This window comes from Hermetia illucens, chromosome 5 (assembly GCF_905115235.1).
Source record: "Hermetia illucens chromosome 5, iHerIll2.2.curated.20191125, whole genome shotgun sequence".
In the NCBI taxonomy this organism is placed as follows: domain Eukaryota; kingdom Metazoa; phylum Arthropoda; class Insecta; order Diptera; family Stratiomyidae; genus Hermetia; species Hermetia illucens.
In genome coordinates this window covers 18,062,285-18,076,757 of record NC_051853.1, presented here as the reverse complement: position 1 = coordinate 18,076,757, position 14,473 = coordinate 18,062,285, and positions in this window count along the sequence as shown.

Below are 14,473 nucleotides of genomic sequence, written 5' to 3'. Positions count from 1 at the left end.
TGGAAGGATCCCCCGAGAACAAAACCAACATGGACAAATTGAGAAGTAGTTAGCTTGAGGTGAAAGGGTTGGGAGTGAACAAACGACTTCCCGGGCGTCGATATTCCACGACCACAGTACTTCGGTGTTGGACAAATTGGCCACCGGGTTACTGGTGTTTTAGATTTGGAGAAGGAAGCATTCGAACGAAGCACAACTCCACCAAGAATGCCGATTGAAAAGGCAAAGGATGATGGGCTGAAAGAAATAGCTGACCAAGAGGTACTTCAGAATATATTATAAATCGATTCCCCCTTTATAGGTGTTGTGGAGGGCTGTGCTGTGGATGGCTTCAGTGTTAACTCTCACTTGGTTGTCAGGGGGGATTCTAGGCAATGTTGTAATTCGAGCCCGGAGCAACATGCCAACGTGAAAGCGAGAAAATTTCCTACTACATTTACCAAAATGTGCACCAAACTAAGCTCCAAAAACCATGGCTCGGACAACAAGAGGACAATCCTTCCTCCCCTGCTTTAAGTACTGGATGCGCTTCCCTAAGGAACGTGACCTGAGTATGTCTGAGCACCTCTAAAATATCAAGGAAGGAGGCTGGGTAATACTGAGTGCTGCGATATTTTCAACGTGAACATCCACTGCTTCTTTCTAACCACATCAATACCGGCCTCATATTTTTACTGGTGCGTTACCAAGGAAATTCTTTAGTCAAGAGTGTATAAGTCGATCAGCGCTTTGACCATTGAAAATCTCGACAGGCTGATAGGCGCTTAAGCAAAGGTTTCTCACCGTGTTTGACGTTACCGAAGGCGAGAGGACGCGCCTACTCCTTTTCGATCTGGAGCTGGCTAAACAGCGCCTGCAGTGCACCGCCGGGAGATCTGTGTCAGTCTTTTTTGAAATCACTGTGGTTACAGCGCCTCCTGCCTCACGTTCGCGGTATCGTAGCCGCTAACGACCAGGATGACCTGGAGAGGTTAGCTATCGCCGCAGATCGCGTCGGCAGTGTCTCCGTACCGAACGCCATGTCCAGCATTCATAACGACACTAGTTCGCAGCCCGTTCTCGAGATCGACTCCTCGGCGAAGCAGGTTAAAGAGTTGTGGTAGGAACTAAGCCGCATCAGCGCGCGATCTTGTCGGGCATCTCATCAAATTGTAGCATGTGCGCTCCTCACGGCAATGTGAAAGCTGCCCTGACTTAAGGAACCTAAGGGGAAATGTCAGCAAAATCCGGAGAACCCAGAAAAGGGATCTTATGTTTGAGCTGGAAATAGATATAAAGTAACTTGGGGAGAATATCGCGACACTATCCCAAAAACATGAGACCTATATTCAGGGATCTTGATTAGGTAACATCCTGAGAAAAGATTTGCACTGCCTTGAAACAACAATTCAAGTTGGAGGAAGTCAGGAAGGAATCTATCGAGAGTCTAAGAAAAGCTTATGGAGGTACTCAAATGGCCACAACGTGACTACCAGTGGAGGCAGCGCAGAAGCTTTTGGCCGTGGGGAAGGTCCGAATTGGATGACTTGTTTGCCGGGTAAGGGAACATATCTCTCTAAAGAGATCTCTAAATGCGTGATGTCTGGACACTTGGCGAAGGCATGCGCTAGCCGAGCAGGCGGCGCGAGATCTTGGGCTGCACATCAATGAAGGCAAGACAAAATATATGGTGGCAACGTCAGCACCGAAGCCGAATCAACTAACAGCATCAAACCGCACTGGTCAAATACGAAGAAGAATAAGGATAGGAGAATACAAATTTGAGACCGTTGACAATTTCTTCTATCTAGGGTCGAAAATCACAACCGATAATAGCTACGATGATGAAATCCGCGTACGGTTGTTGTCAGCCAACAGAGCCTATTTCTGCTTACAAAGACCGTTCCGCTCGAAAGGTCTCACCATAGGGTCAAAGCTCTTACTGTACAAGACTATGATCTTGCCAGTCCTCATGTATTCCTCGGAAACTTGGGTTCTTAGCAAGAAAAATTGCGAACTTTTGCCGCGTTCGAGAGAAGAATCCTTCGAAGAATTTTTGGCCCCTTACATGAGGATGCACGATTCCGTAGCCTACACAATGACGAAATCTATGAGCGATACCATGACTGTCCGGTTGTGGATAAAATCCGGCTGAATAGGTTACGGTGGATGAGGATGAGGATGATCCCACCGGAAAAGTCTATAAGGGCAATATCTATGGTAGAAAAAGAAGACGAGGCAGACCCTGCCTAAGATGGAGCGATGGCGTAGGTCAGGACGCCAGACAGCTTTTAGGGATATCGAATTGGTGGACCTTGGCGCAAAACCTGGATGTCTGGAGTTCCTTATTAATGCAGGCCTAGACCGGATACCGGTTGTTGCGCCGTTGATGATGATGATGATGTGCTAGCCGCATCGATTAGTCCGATCGATATCGAAAGTGTCGCAACAAAGGCCATTTTAGTATAGAATGCAATACGGACCCCAAATGTATTTTGTACGAAGGAAAGGAGGGACAGAATAACCTGCATATTGCCGAAAGTGGTAAATGCCCGTAATTTAGGAAGGTGTTAACTGCAATGAAAAAATGAAGTTAATACAAATAAATCTCAATCATAGCAAGCTCGCACAAGATTGTGTTGATGTAAAAGCCTGTCAAAAAGGAGGATGATCACGCAGATCCATCTTCTTGTTAAAAATCGTCCAGGGATTATTTCCCCAGCAAGAGAGGAGTACTGACACCTTCCAGTTCCCCTTGAATGTGATGTTGAATCCGGCAGTCACCAAAGGCAAGGTGCTGCAGATCTGCAACAGAATCGGCGACAGCAAAGCCGCCGGGTCTGGATGGCATATCGAATAAGGCACTCAAGTTTCCTGTGAAATCCAGATCGGATATATTCACTCGAAGCGTGAATATCCGAGGGAATCTTTCCTTCATAATGGAAGCGGAAAAAACTGATGCTGCTGTCTAAGGCTGGTAAGCCTCCAGGAGAACCGTCATTCTGTAGACACATATGTCTTCTGGACACTATGGGGAGAATGGTAGAGCGGGTAATTTATAATAGTTTACTCTCAGTTATAGAGAGCCAAGGAGGCCTTTCAGATCAATAGTATGGGTTACTGACTTGGCCGAAAGTGCAATTCACGAAAGGGATTGCAGCAAATATTGCGTGGTGTTGGACGTGAGGAATGCAATCTACTCGGAACCTTTTTCGAAAATCTCTGGCGACGATTAGTGTTCCCAACTACCACACTGTCGATAGCTACTTACAAGAGAGGACTTTCTGGTATAATACTGATGATGAACCCAAATAGTACATTGTCTCCGCGGATGTCCCACAGGGCTCTGTACTGGGCCTACTTCTTGGGAATATCATGTATAATCATGTACTTAACCTTCAGGTTCTGGAGGAGGCCACGGTGGTGAGTCATGCCGACGACATAGCACTGGTTGTGGTCGCAAGCATCTCGAAGATTCTGAGTTGTACTCAGGTTAAGCAATCAGTGCTGTTAAAGCTTGGTTAGAAAGTGTTTAGCTGGCATTCGCGGAGGAAAAGACGGAAGCGATTCTCATCATTAAGTGCCACAAGAGAAAATATGCCTGCATTAGAATTGAGAATCGTGTCATCTATTCTAAGTCGACCATCAAATACTTGGGAGTAATGATTGACGGCAAACTCAATTTTAAGCACCATACAGAGCATGCTTGTAAAAAGCATTCACTACTAGTGTGGCTCTGGGAAGGATGATGTCGAACGTGGGAGGCCGCGGTATACTTGCTCACTACTCATAGTCAGGGTAGAGAGTTCCATCCTGCCATACGCAGTCTCAGTTTGGGGAAAAGCGCAGCATATTTTAGGAAATGTTTATGAACTCAGTGTGGTTTACAAAAAAACAGCCTTAAGGGTGTGTTTTGCTTTCAGGACTGTCTCAGATGATGCAGCGCTCATCATCTCAGGAATGATGCCGATTTATATTTTGGCAGACGAGATGATGAAGACATATAACAACATGTCCATCTCTCCTTTATTGGAGGTGAAAAAACGAAAGGGGGAGATTCCTAAGCAGATGGCCAAAGCCATGGGGCCAGCCTGAAAAGGGTGGTTGGATTCTGTCTATCGGGGAGTGGCTGGGGAGAAGGCATGGGGAGATAAATTATAATCTCCCCGGCCATGGAGGCTAGCGTCAATACCTGTACAGGTTTAAATTGGGCACCTCACATGATTGCCTCTACTGCGACGCAGAAATATCCTTCAAATATCTCAGGCTCGTGGAAGAAAGAAGGAACCTAGAAAAAACTCCAGCTGAAGTGGTGCTTTAATGGCTAAAAATTCCACACTCTTAGATGTCCGGGTTAGAGTCTTTTGAAGATTCCCACTTCCCTTACAAAAAAAGACCGACAGACTGACAGACAGACATTGAAATGATTTTAATAAGGTTTTGTTTTACCACAAACGAAACTTTAAAAACACTCAATCTGTTCCCATCGTCAGCCCCTTTCAACACTTAACTGCTGATGAAGAATTAAGCTCCTCTTCTTTGAATTTTCAATATTAACCAGACTTGAAGTTTTCCAAAAGATTTTTCAATTTGTCCTCAATTTTCGCCACTTGTCGACCCTCTAAGCCATGTACCCCTCTCCAGCTTCTCTCGGACTCTGAATTGCTGATCCCGAATTAAGTTCCTTCTCCATTAATTTATAATATTAAGCGATATATTAGCCTTTAAAGTTGCCAACAAATTCTTCTGCTCTTTCCTCGAATTTTTAATATTACGTATTTTCTTTTCCAAAATATTTTCCAATTTTTCTTGAATACTTCCTACCTGCCGACCTCCGATCCTTAATACCAACCAGCGGCAAATCATTCCTTCTTGACAATAACAATATTGTCATGTTATTTAAGCTTCTTACCGATTGGAAATCTATTATGTTCCCCACTTCCAAGTATTTCATCCTGGTATTTGGTAGTAGTATTCTCTCAGGTGGCTCAACATGCCTGGAGGTTTCTCCATTCTCTTCACAAAATCTACAGACAGTGTCCTCCGTAGATATCCCTAGCCTCCACAGATGATAGTTTAGTCTGCAGTGACCAGTGAGTATTCCCACTATGATCCTGAAACACTTCTTGGTGAGGTTTAAGCAATCTTTCGGGTGCTTGGGCTCGTATCCTCCATAAGTACCCTGAACTGTTCCATTCTTGGCAAGTTCGCCTAGAACAGTTCATTCGGCCCTTCTTCTCCGCTCGTAGTAGCCATGCACCCATTCCCGAATCCACAGAATGGTTCTATGGTTCTAACCTAATGCGGCATGGAGCCCAGAATATCCAGGCCTTATTAAACGAGCCGAATGCGTTCCTTCTGTTAAGGCATTCCCATACCGGTTTGGAATTTACCTGGTAACACCTAAGGCCGCTTAGCAGTCGGTTAGAGCTGCAATGTTCTACCCCATGTAGATCCTCCCGAAGTTGAAGAAGGCACATAATGTGTATAGTTCCGCCTGAAATATGCTGGTACAGTCGAACCCCGATAATTCGTATTGTCTAGGGATTGACAATATCGAGATTACCAATTATCCGGAGTAGAAAGCAAAGAAAATTAACTCTGGGGATCGACAAACTTGTACGGATTAGCCGGAAATACGAATAATCCCTGTACGAATTATTGGGATTACACTGTATTGTCTGGCATACGCTAGCATGCTCCCCATTGGATCAAAGTGGGTTTTCCTGATCTTGGCGTCTGCTTCCTCTGATGTAAGGGATTTGTCAGTGTACGAAGTAATCAGTTTATTGTTTTTCCCGTTTGTCACTGCCACGTTATCCCTGTTTGCCATGCTATTCTAAAGCTCTTTTTTCCTGGAATTCTTAATATTAAGCGAGATTTCGGCTTTTAACGTTTTTTAAGAGACATTCGAACTTTTTCTTAATTTTCACCATTTTTCGACCCTCACCCTTATACATATATCCACCCCCTCCCGCGCTATAAGCTGGTGATCTTGAGATTTTTCAATTTAGCCTTTTAGGACCATAGGGAGGGTGGTGTTATTAACAAATAATGAAATTGGCTCGCAGAATCGATCCTTGTTGTACACCAGGGCCGAGAAAGGAATTGGATAAGACTAGAGAAACGCTGCTGCAACGGGCATGTAATGGAGGATGGAGTAAGCGCGCCGGGATTGGCCTAAGGTGTAGGAGGAATGCATGCAGATAAAGCGCACTCCCTGCTGTCTATTTTGACATTTGGTTTTGAAGATAGTGAATTGGGCCGCCGGTGACTTCCACTCACAAAGCCGTGTTAGTCACCCAGGGGAAACTTGCCTATATAGGGATAATAAGGGCTTAGTGAAAATGGGTTAAGCAAGCTATCAGAATTGGGGCTAACACTGGCATCCAGGATGCCAATGATGTACTCGATTAAGGAAGAGATGTTCAGCGGGATTGCAGAATATTCAGAGCAAACTGAGCCTAGTCGGGGAGAGAAGAGGTGATTTATACACTGAAAACTGGGAAAACTGGGATTATGGGTGATGCGAACGTTGACCTGGCTAAGCAACCTTTAAGCAGTTCAGAATATAAAATCTTATTATCCAGCCAAATTTCAGAAATACAGATGACGTGGTAGTGGTAATTCAGGAACTATCTATGCTGGCCTTCAAGGTAGGCGGCCAGGATGGCAATTTTCTTGCAATTTGTTCCTCCGGTAATATTTGAAGAAAATCGCCTGCGGTCGAAAGGGAATTAGGGTGACGACTTGGAAGTTGCAGGGATATATAGTCTTGAGAGAGGCTGTTACATGGGCGAGATGTCATCCTTCGCTAGCTTGATAACCTAGACTTATGAGGTGATGAACAGGTTTTGATGTTGATGCTGTCAAGGATGTCGTTGGGAAGGGAGGGAAAACTCAACCTTGATTGGAAGAGTTACTTTACTGCTGAAGCCACTTGGGGCCTGGCAGAGGGGCCAGAAATTATTCCAGGTGCAGTTTGCAGAGCTCGTCGACTATTGTCGAAAGGGGCATTGGAGGGGAGATGCATTTGTGGCGGATCCACGTCAACAGGGTGGCTTGTGGTTACTATCTCGGATTGCTGGACGATGCCAAGCATGAAAAGACAGTAAAATTACCATATACGGTTGAGATCTCGCCGAAGTCGTATGAGGCTGGCAAGAACCCAAGATTTGACACCCGAGGAAGACTAAGGTAAGGAGCCAGTATTAAGTACAACTTTCGCTGGACGCGGGATGGAGAACGAAGCGAGGGCGCATCAGGACTCGACGAGACACTGTGTTCAATGAAACACTGTAAAGAAGTTGTGCATTGGAAGAGGTTATTAATGAAGGTTGAAGTAGTCAATTGCTCTCATGATTGATTTCGAAGAGTTCAATGGCAATTCAATATATTGTGGCGTGAACACTATATAGTAATAAACAGTTATGCTCGCATATTTGGTATCGATCTCCCAGTGAATCAATTTCACCACCTACTCCTTGTTTTACCAATATGTTGTATTTCGAAGTTAAGATGAAAAGTTAACAGAATTCAATTAAAATCAATTTTGCATCAAATCACTCATCTGGAAAATCCGCTGTGGCTGATTGAAATGATAAAAGGGCTTTCAGGACACCCTGAAAAGCGTTTCTGCTCAACGCTTTGCTTGTCCTGTAGCCAATAAAAATTTCCATTCACTTCATGCAATAGTGTTAATTGCAGTCAATAACGTTTGAGGATGTGGGGAATGAAGGACTTTTTATTATTTTCCGTAGTTAGGATGGTAATATTTCCTTTGTTGTTTGTTGGTGCTTTGTGGAAAAAAATAATTGAAAATAGCTCATGGTAGAGAATAAGGGAATAAAAGATCTGATACACTAATTTGTGTATGTAACAACTGTTGTGCCAACTATAGCCAATTATGTAAATATGAGTCGGGATATCGGAGGAATGTGGTAAATGACAAATAAAATGAGAGCAATAATATGGCTCATCTAGAGGTGGTCTGTGATGTCAGGAGCGATTTGAAACTGAGCACTAAACTGTTGGATGTGAGGCCAGATTTTTCGCCTTAGACCATCACCTCATCAAGGTAGGATAAGACTCTAGGCAGAAAGACGATAGAGGGTACGAAAACTCCTAAATTTGGCAAAAGAAAACCGTGGAATGGCAGACGCAATAATGACGTATAGTAACTCGATCAGACCCGGAAAACGAAGTAACTTCGAGAAATTCTGTGAACGGGATTGAGCCAACCACAGGAACTTCCGCGCTTTTCAAGGACAGAGCAGTGCTTTCTATCACCTTGAAAAAAGAAGTTGGGATTTTTACAGAAAATGAAAAGGCCTTGGTACACTTACTTCTCGGAACTTATTTTCCGGAGTCGTTTCGCATGGCAGAGCAAATAGCAAGAGTAATAAGGGCTGTGGGAGCTTTGAAAGTATTGGAACCACCTGGATTCAATTGGTTCTGCCTGAACTACTACTCATACTAGGTTCATTCTGAGGGTGGTAAAGGACAGTGTAACCTGGGGACATATAGCAAGACATAGAGGAGAGCAAAAGTAGTCCTCATTCCGAAAGCAGTTAAAAGGTTATTTTTCATCTCAAATTTTTCAGGATAATTTGCAGTCATCAATCGTACTGAAAATAGCAGAGGAAGTCCTAGAGGGCTTAATTAGGGTGATCCCTTACATGTATGCCAACATACTTGCCTAACAGGTCGACCAATTGAAACTCTCTTGTATCAGTTGACGGACCAAGGAAATAGTTTTGTGTCCATTTTTGATTGATAGATTTGATTTTTGAGAATTACTAGAAACTGGTACGTGAGGGTGGGGTTACGCTTCAATCAAGCGAAAACCGTCATAGTACTATTCATTAGGAAGTGCGCACATGAGAGCCGTTAGACTGCACGGCGAAGGAGTTCAAAAGAAAACAAAGGTCAAATATTGGGAAATTACCCTAGACAAGGAAGCCACAACATTTTGACGATTTGCGGGTCCATTGCGGGGAAAAAAAACGGGCGTGCTCCCTAGTCAATGATTATCTATGGGGCGGTAATCTAGGCAGACAACCGAACCCGGCACAATACAATACGACTTTAAAGCCTGGCATGTTTATCACTGGGACGATGACAACATGTCCAACGACATCCCTGGAGGTCCTTTTCGGATTCACTCGTCTACATTTTGACGGAATTTAGGTAAAGGCAGCTGGGCTCTAGACTAGCATGGGAATTCCTAGCTAAATTCAATACGCTTGGATCGTACAATGAGCTCTGAACACTCTGGATTCCGGGCCAAACTGGTTTGGAAAGCAATAAAGTTGATAATGAACTGGCTAGGAAATGAACAGAAACGTCACTTTGAAGGACAGAAAAACGAGAAACATTTAAAGAGCAAACTAACCAGTAATGGAACCCTCTAGTGTGTTCATAGGATAATTTCAGCCAAATGGAATGAAGGATTTCCATTCTTTCTTCATAATGCTATGCTAATAGGCTATATAATCACGTTGTTATAAGTGGCGACTTTAATCATATGGTTATCTTGTAATTAAACGTCACAACTAACCCAAAAAAGATATTCCTCAAGGCGGTCAAAGGTTAGTATAGGTCCCACGGTGAAAACGTTGATTGGTAACCACGATGGAGCATAAAACCTGGGAAACGCCTGCTAAACCAATACCAATAGCTCTACAAGCAAACTCAATTTCTACCTCCACATGGTGATCACTGGAAGCTTCTTCGAACTACTGCAGACGTAGAAGGATGGAGGCGGCACTACCGCGCCTAAAAAACGGCCCACAAATAATCGTGGGCCTCTCCTAACCCATTTACAACCAAATTGACCACGAGCCTTGATGAATGTGAGAAGTCTATAACTCGGATCTCTATCTCGCATAACCCGCATAATCAACAAGTGCGGAACAGGAAGTTTGCCGCTTCAGGTATGAAAGGTTTTGTTGATCTTTTCTAAGATAAGCTTAAGGGGGCTACACAGTAGATTTTCAGAATATAATTATTTACTTTTATTCATTTTATTTAGGCGTAACGCAGAGTATATTGAGGCCTAGATACAATGTGCATAGAGCACCATACTTTTAGAATTTTCGGTTGGACAGTTTCTGAGGGACGTTTTCTGTTCTGTTCTCTTTTCTCGAAATAATTGACCTCTTTCGAACCCTCCTACTCTCCGTCTTTGCAACCAATGTCCGAACTAATATCTGCTTAAAAAATACTAATCGAAACCATTCATTTGATATCCCAAATGACCATATTCGATGACAAAAAAAAATTGCAGCCCTCTTTTACATGAAAGGGGACCCCCCCTTAAGTTTAATGCGGAACAATGTAATTCAACACAGTTTCAACTTTTCTACCGAATTTCATGACAATTGAGGCAACTCTTTTTGAGAAAAGTGAGTGTAAACCGATTTTAATATGGTTTTCTTTTCAATATTCAATCCCTATGGGTGAGGAAGATACAGCTCGGAAAACTTAAGGGCAATGTTTATAGTAGAAAAGGAAGGTGCGGTAGACCCTGCCTGAGATAGAACAATGGCATGGGCGCGCATGTAATGAAGTGATCACTCGGGATTAGATTAGCCTCCACCACAAAACTTAACAGGAGAGCTATATCGCGGTTCAGCCTATTTTTAAGGTTTTGTTTGTAAAACAAAACCTTATTAAAATCGGTTTACTGTCTGCCTGTCTGTCCGTCTGTCTGTCTTTTTTTTTTGTTTTTGAGGAGGTGGAAATCTTCAAAAGACACTGGTCTGGACACACCAGCGTGTCGGATTTTTACCCACTAAAACCACCCCCGACTCCCTCCCTGCCACGCGGAACCACCATAAGGTATTACATCACGGGGTGGAGTCAGCTCACTCTAGCTTAATCCCATTTCTTCTATACGCGGCGCACGTGACCGCGCTTTTCTCCTTTCCTCTGCCTTTCGCAATTTATCTTGAATTGATGCGATCATGGAGTTGACCGCATCCCAATTCTCTTGATGTGTTAGCATTTTCGGCACCAGATTTTCTGGTACCAGCACCCCTCCTAGAGTCTCCTCTACGTTCCTTCTTTCTTCCACAAATCTCGGACAGTGGAAGAATACATGCTCTGGGTCCTCTGGGACTCCATCGCAATTTGGACAGTCGGGTGAGGTCTCCAATTTAAACCTGTGGAGGTATTGGAGATATCGTCCATGTCCCGTGAGAAACTGGGTGAGATTATAATTAATCTCACCGTGTCGTCTCTCCAACCACTCCTTGATGGCAGGATTGAGCCTGTGAGTCCACCGACCCTTTCCCGAGCGTTCCCACCGCTCTTACCATCTATTTATGGATCTCTCGGCAACGTTCGGCATCATTCTCGCCAGGGCCATACTAGCTTTGGATGATTTATCACAAACATACTGTACGTGTTGCTTATAGCTGAGCTTCCTGTCTATCACCACCCCCAAGTATTTGATGGCCGGCTTGGAAGTGATGATATGATTCCCGACTCTAAGACAGGCGTTATTTCTCTTCCGGCGCTTCGTGATGAGGACCGCTTCCGTTTTTTCCTCGGCAAGCGTCAGACCAGAGCTCTCCAACCAGCATTTGACAGCATTGATTGCCTCGCTTGAGTATAACTCAGCATCTTCGAGATGCTTTGCGACAACAACCGGTGCAATGTCGTCAGCGTAACCCACCACTGTGGCTTCCTCCGGAAGAGGAAGATTAAGTACATCGTTGTACATGATGTTCCACAGTAGGGGGCCCAATACGGAGCCCTGCGGGACACCCGCGGAAACGACGTACTCCTGCGGTCCGTCATCAGTTTCGTACCAGAGCCTCCTTTCAGTTAAATAACTATCGACAATTGCGGCGAGATAGGCGGGAATACCAACCTTCGCTAGGGATTTCCGGATTAGATTCCAATTGGCCGAATTGAATGCATTTTTCGCGTCCAGGGTTACTACCACGCAATATTTGCTGGGACTACCCTTTCCGTGGATTGCATCTTCGGCCAAGCCAGTAACCAATTCGATGGCATCAATGGTTGATCTGGCTTTACGGAACCCATACTGCCGATCTGAAAGGCCGCCTTGGCGCTCAACTACCGGGAGTAATCTATTATAGATTACCCGCTCTAGCATTTTTCCCACCGTGTCCAAAAGACATATGGGTCGGTATGAGGATGGTTCACCTGGAGCTTTACCAGGCTTAGGCAGAAGCACCAACTTCTGCCGCTTCCATACCGCTGGAAATATTCCCTCGGACATGCACGCTTCGAACAACTCAGCGAACATGTCCGGCCTGGATTTCACGGCAAGCTTAAGGGCCTTATTCGGTACTCCGTCCAGACCCGGTGCTTTATTGTCTCCTATTCTGCCGCAGATCTCCAGGAGCTCGTCTCTGGTGACTGGCGGGATTGCCGTCACATTCAGAGGTGGTTGGAATGTGTCGGTGTTCTCCTCTTGCGGGGGGAATAACCCCTGGATGATTTTCAACAAGAGGGTGGAGCACGTGATCTGCGGAGACGAACGGCCTCTAAATGGTCCCATCACGATTCCATAAGCTCTCCCCCACGGATTTACGTCCGCTTCTGAGCAGAGCTCTCTAAAGTATTTCCTCTTGCTTCGCTGGATGGCGAGCTTGAAGGTTTTGCGGTCTGCCTTGTGGGCACACTCTTTCTGTCCTTGATCCACTCTACCTACCGCCCTCTGAGCCGCTCTTCTGGCTCGGTGGCAGGCTGATCGAAGGCCGGTCAGTTCATCATTCCACCAGTAGTTTGGTCTTCTACGGGGGAATGCGCACCTCCTAGGCATGGACGCGTCACATGCTTTGGCGATGCATTGAGCCAGATGGACAGCTCTTTCCGTAGAGGCGCCTGCTATATCAGGTTGATCTAATCACACCTCTAAGAAGCTCTGCTCATCCAAAGATTTTGCAGACTAGCCTGAAATCTTTTTCGGTTTCGGGCATGATAGCTCTTTGCCTTGAGGTTCGACACATGTCAGCGAAGGGCTGACAAATGTCAGGTCTACAACTGAGCTTGACCCCCCTTTCTGGAAGGTGTTTACAGCACCTTCGTTAGCCCAAACCATGTCCATCTGCGCGAAAGCTTCTATTAAACTGCGCCCCCTAGCATTTGATTCTCTGCTACCCCACTCTAGGGCCCAAGCATTGAAATCACCAGCAATCACCTTTGGACTTCGTCCCCTTGCGTCGAGAACAAGATTATCAAGCATTTGCTCGAATTCAGACAGTGTCAAACTTGGTGGGGTGTAGCAGCTGTATACATATACACCACTTATTTTCGCCCACACATAGCCACTGGCTGCCTGACTTGCAGTACATTGTATGACCTGTCGACCGCAAGCCCATATCGCCGCTCCACCAGTCGAATCTGTGACCCATACGCCACCGTGACGGCTTCTGTACGGCTCACTTATGATGGCGATTTCCATCTCAGATTCGAACGTGGTCTGCTCAAGTAAATCCTGAGCGACCCTGCAATGATTCAGGTTTATTTGAATAAACCTCATTTCCTTATTGCAGTGAGCGCCTTCCTAAATTCCGTCTGTCTGTCTGTCTGTCTGTCCGTCACACGCATTTTTCTCGGAGACGGTTACAGCGATTGACACAAAATTCGGTAGAAAGGTGGGAACTGTGAACGCTCACGCATATAGTGAGTTACATCCTCTTACGATGAATTTAAGGGGGGGTCCCCATACATGCAAAAGGGGGGTGTAAATTTTTTTTTCATCATATATAGCCATGTGGGGTATCAAATTAAAGGTCTCAGTTAGTACTTTTCGAAGCCGGTATTAGTTTTGACTTTAGCTAAAAAGGTGGGGAGTGCGGGGGGTTGAAAGTGGTCATTTTTTTAACGAACCCATTCTCAGGAACTACCAAACCGAAAAATCTGAAAAAAATCAGGGGGCTGCCACTATATGGTGCCTAGGCTCCGAAATACCCTCCATATCGATACCTGTTCAAATAAAGTTAATAATAGCATATTACTATAATTTTTAGTAATTGACAGGAAAACCCCCCTTAAGTTCACTCTAGAATCACAAAATTTTACAGGCTACAGTATAGGTCATGATCTTGCCAAATTTGGTGAAAATCGCATTATTACTAACAAAGTTATACTAGGTCAAATCTGTGCTCCTCTGCAAATTCAAGACTATGAGTGTCAATATCACTCGAAAGTGGCTATTTTCACATAATATATGCATATTTTACGTGCTACATGCTAATGGGACAAATGCACAACCAAATCTCTTTATAAAAGAAATACACAAAACCTTTCATACCTGAAGCGTTTAGCTTCCGGTTTCCCGACTTGTTTTAAACTGTGGATATCTAGCCCGTTTTACGGTTCCCGAAAGTTGCATTGATTGAATGCCGCCACCTCTCAGCCTTGATGAACGTGAACATATTGGGGGACTAATTTAGACTCGGATAACTATCTCGTTGTCATAGTGTTCCGTGCTCGAATGAAAACACCAAAGAGA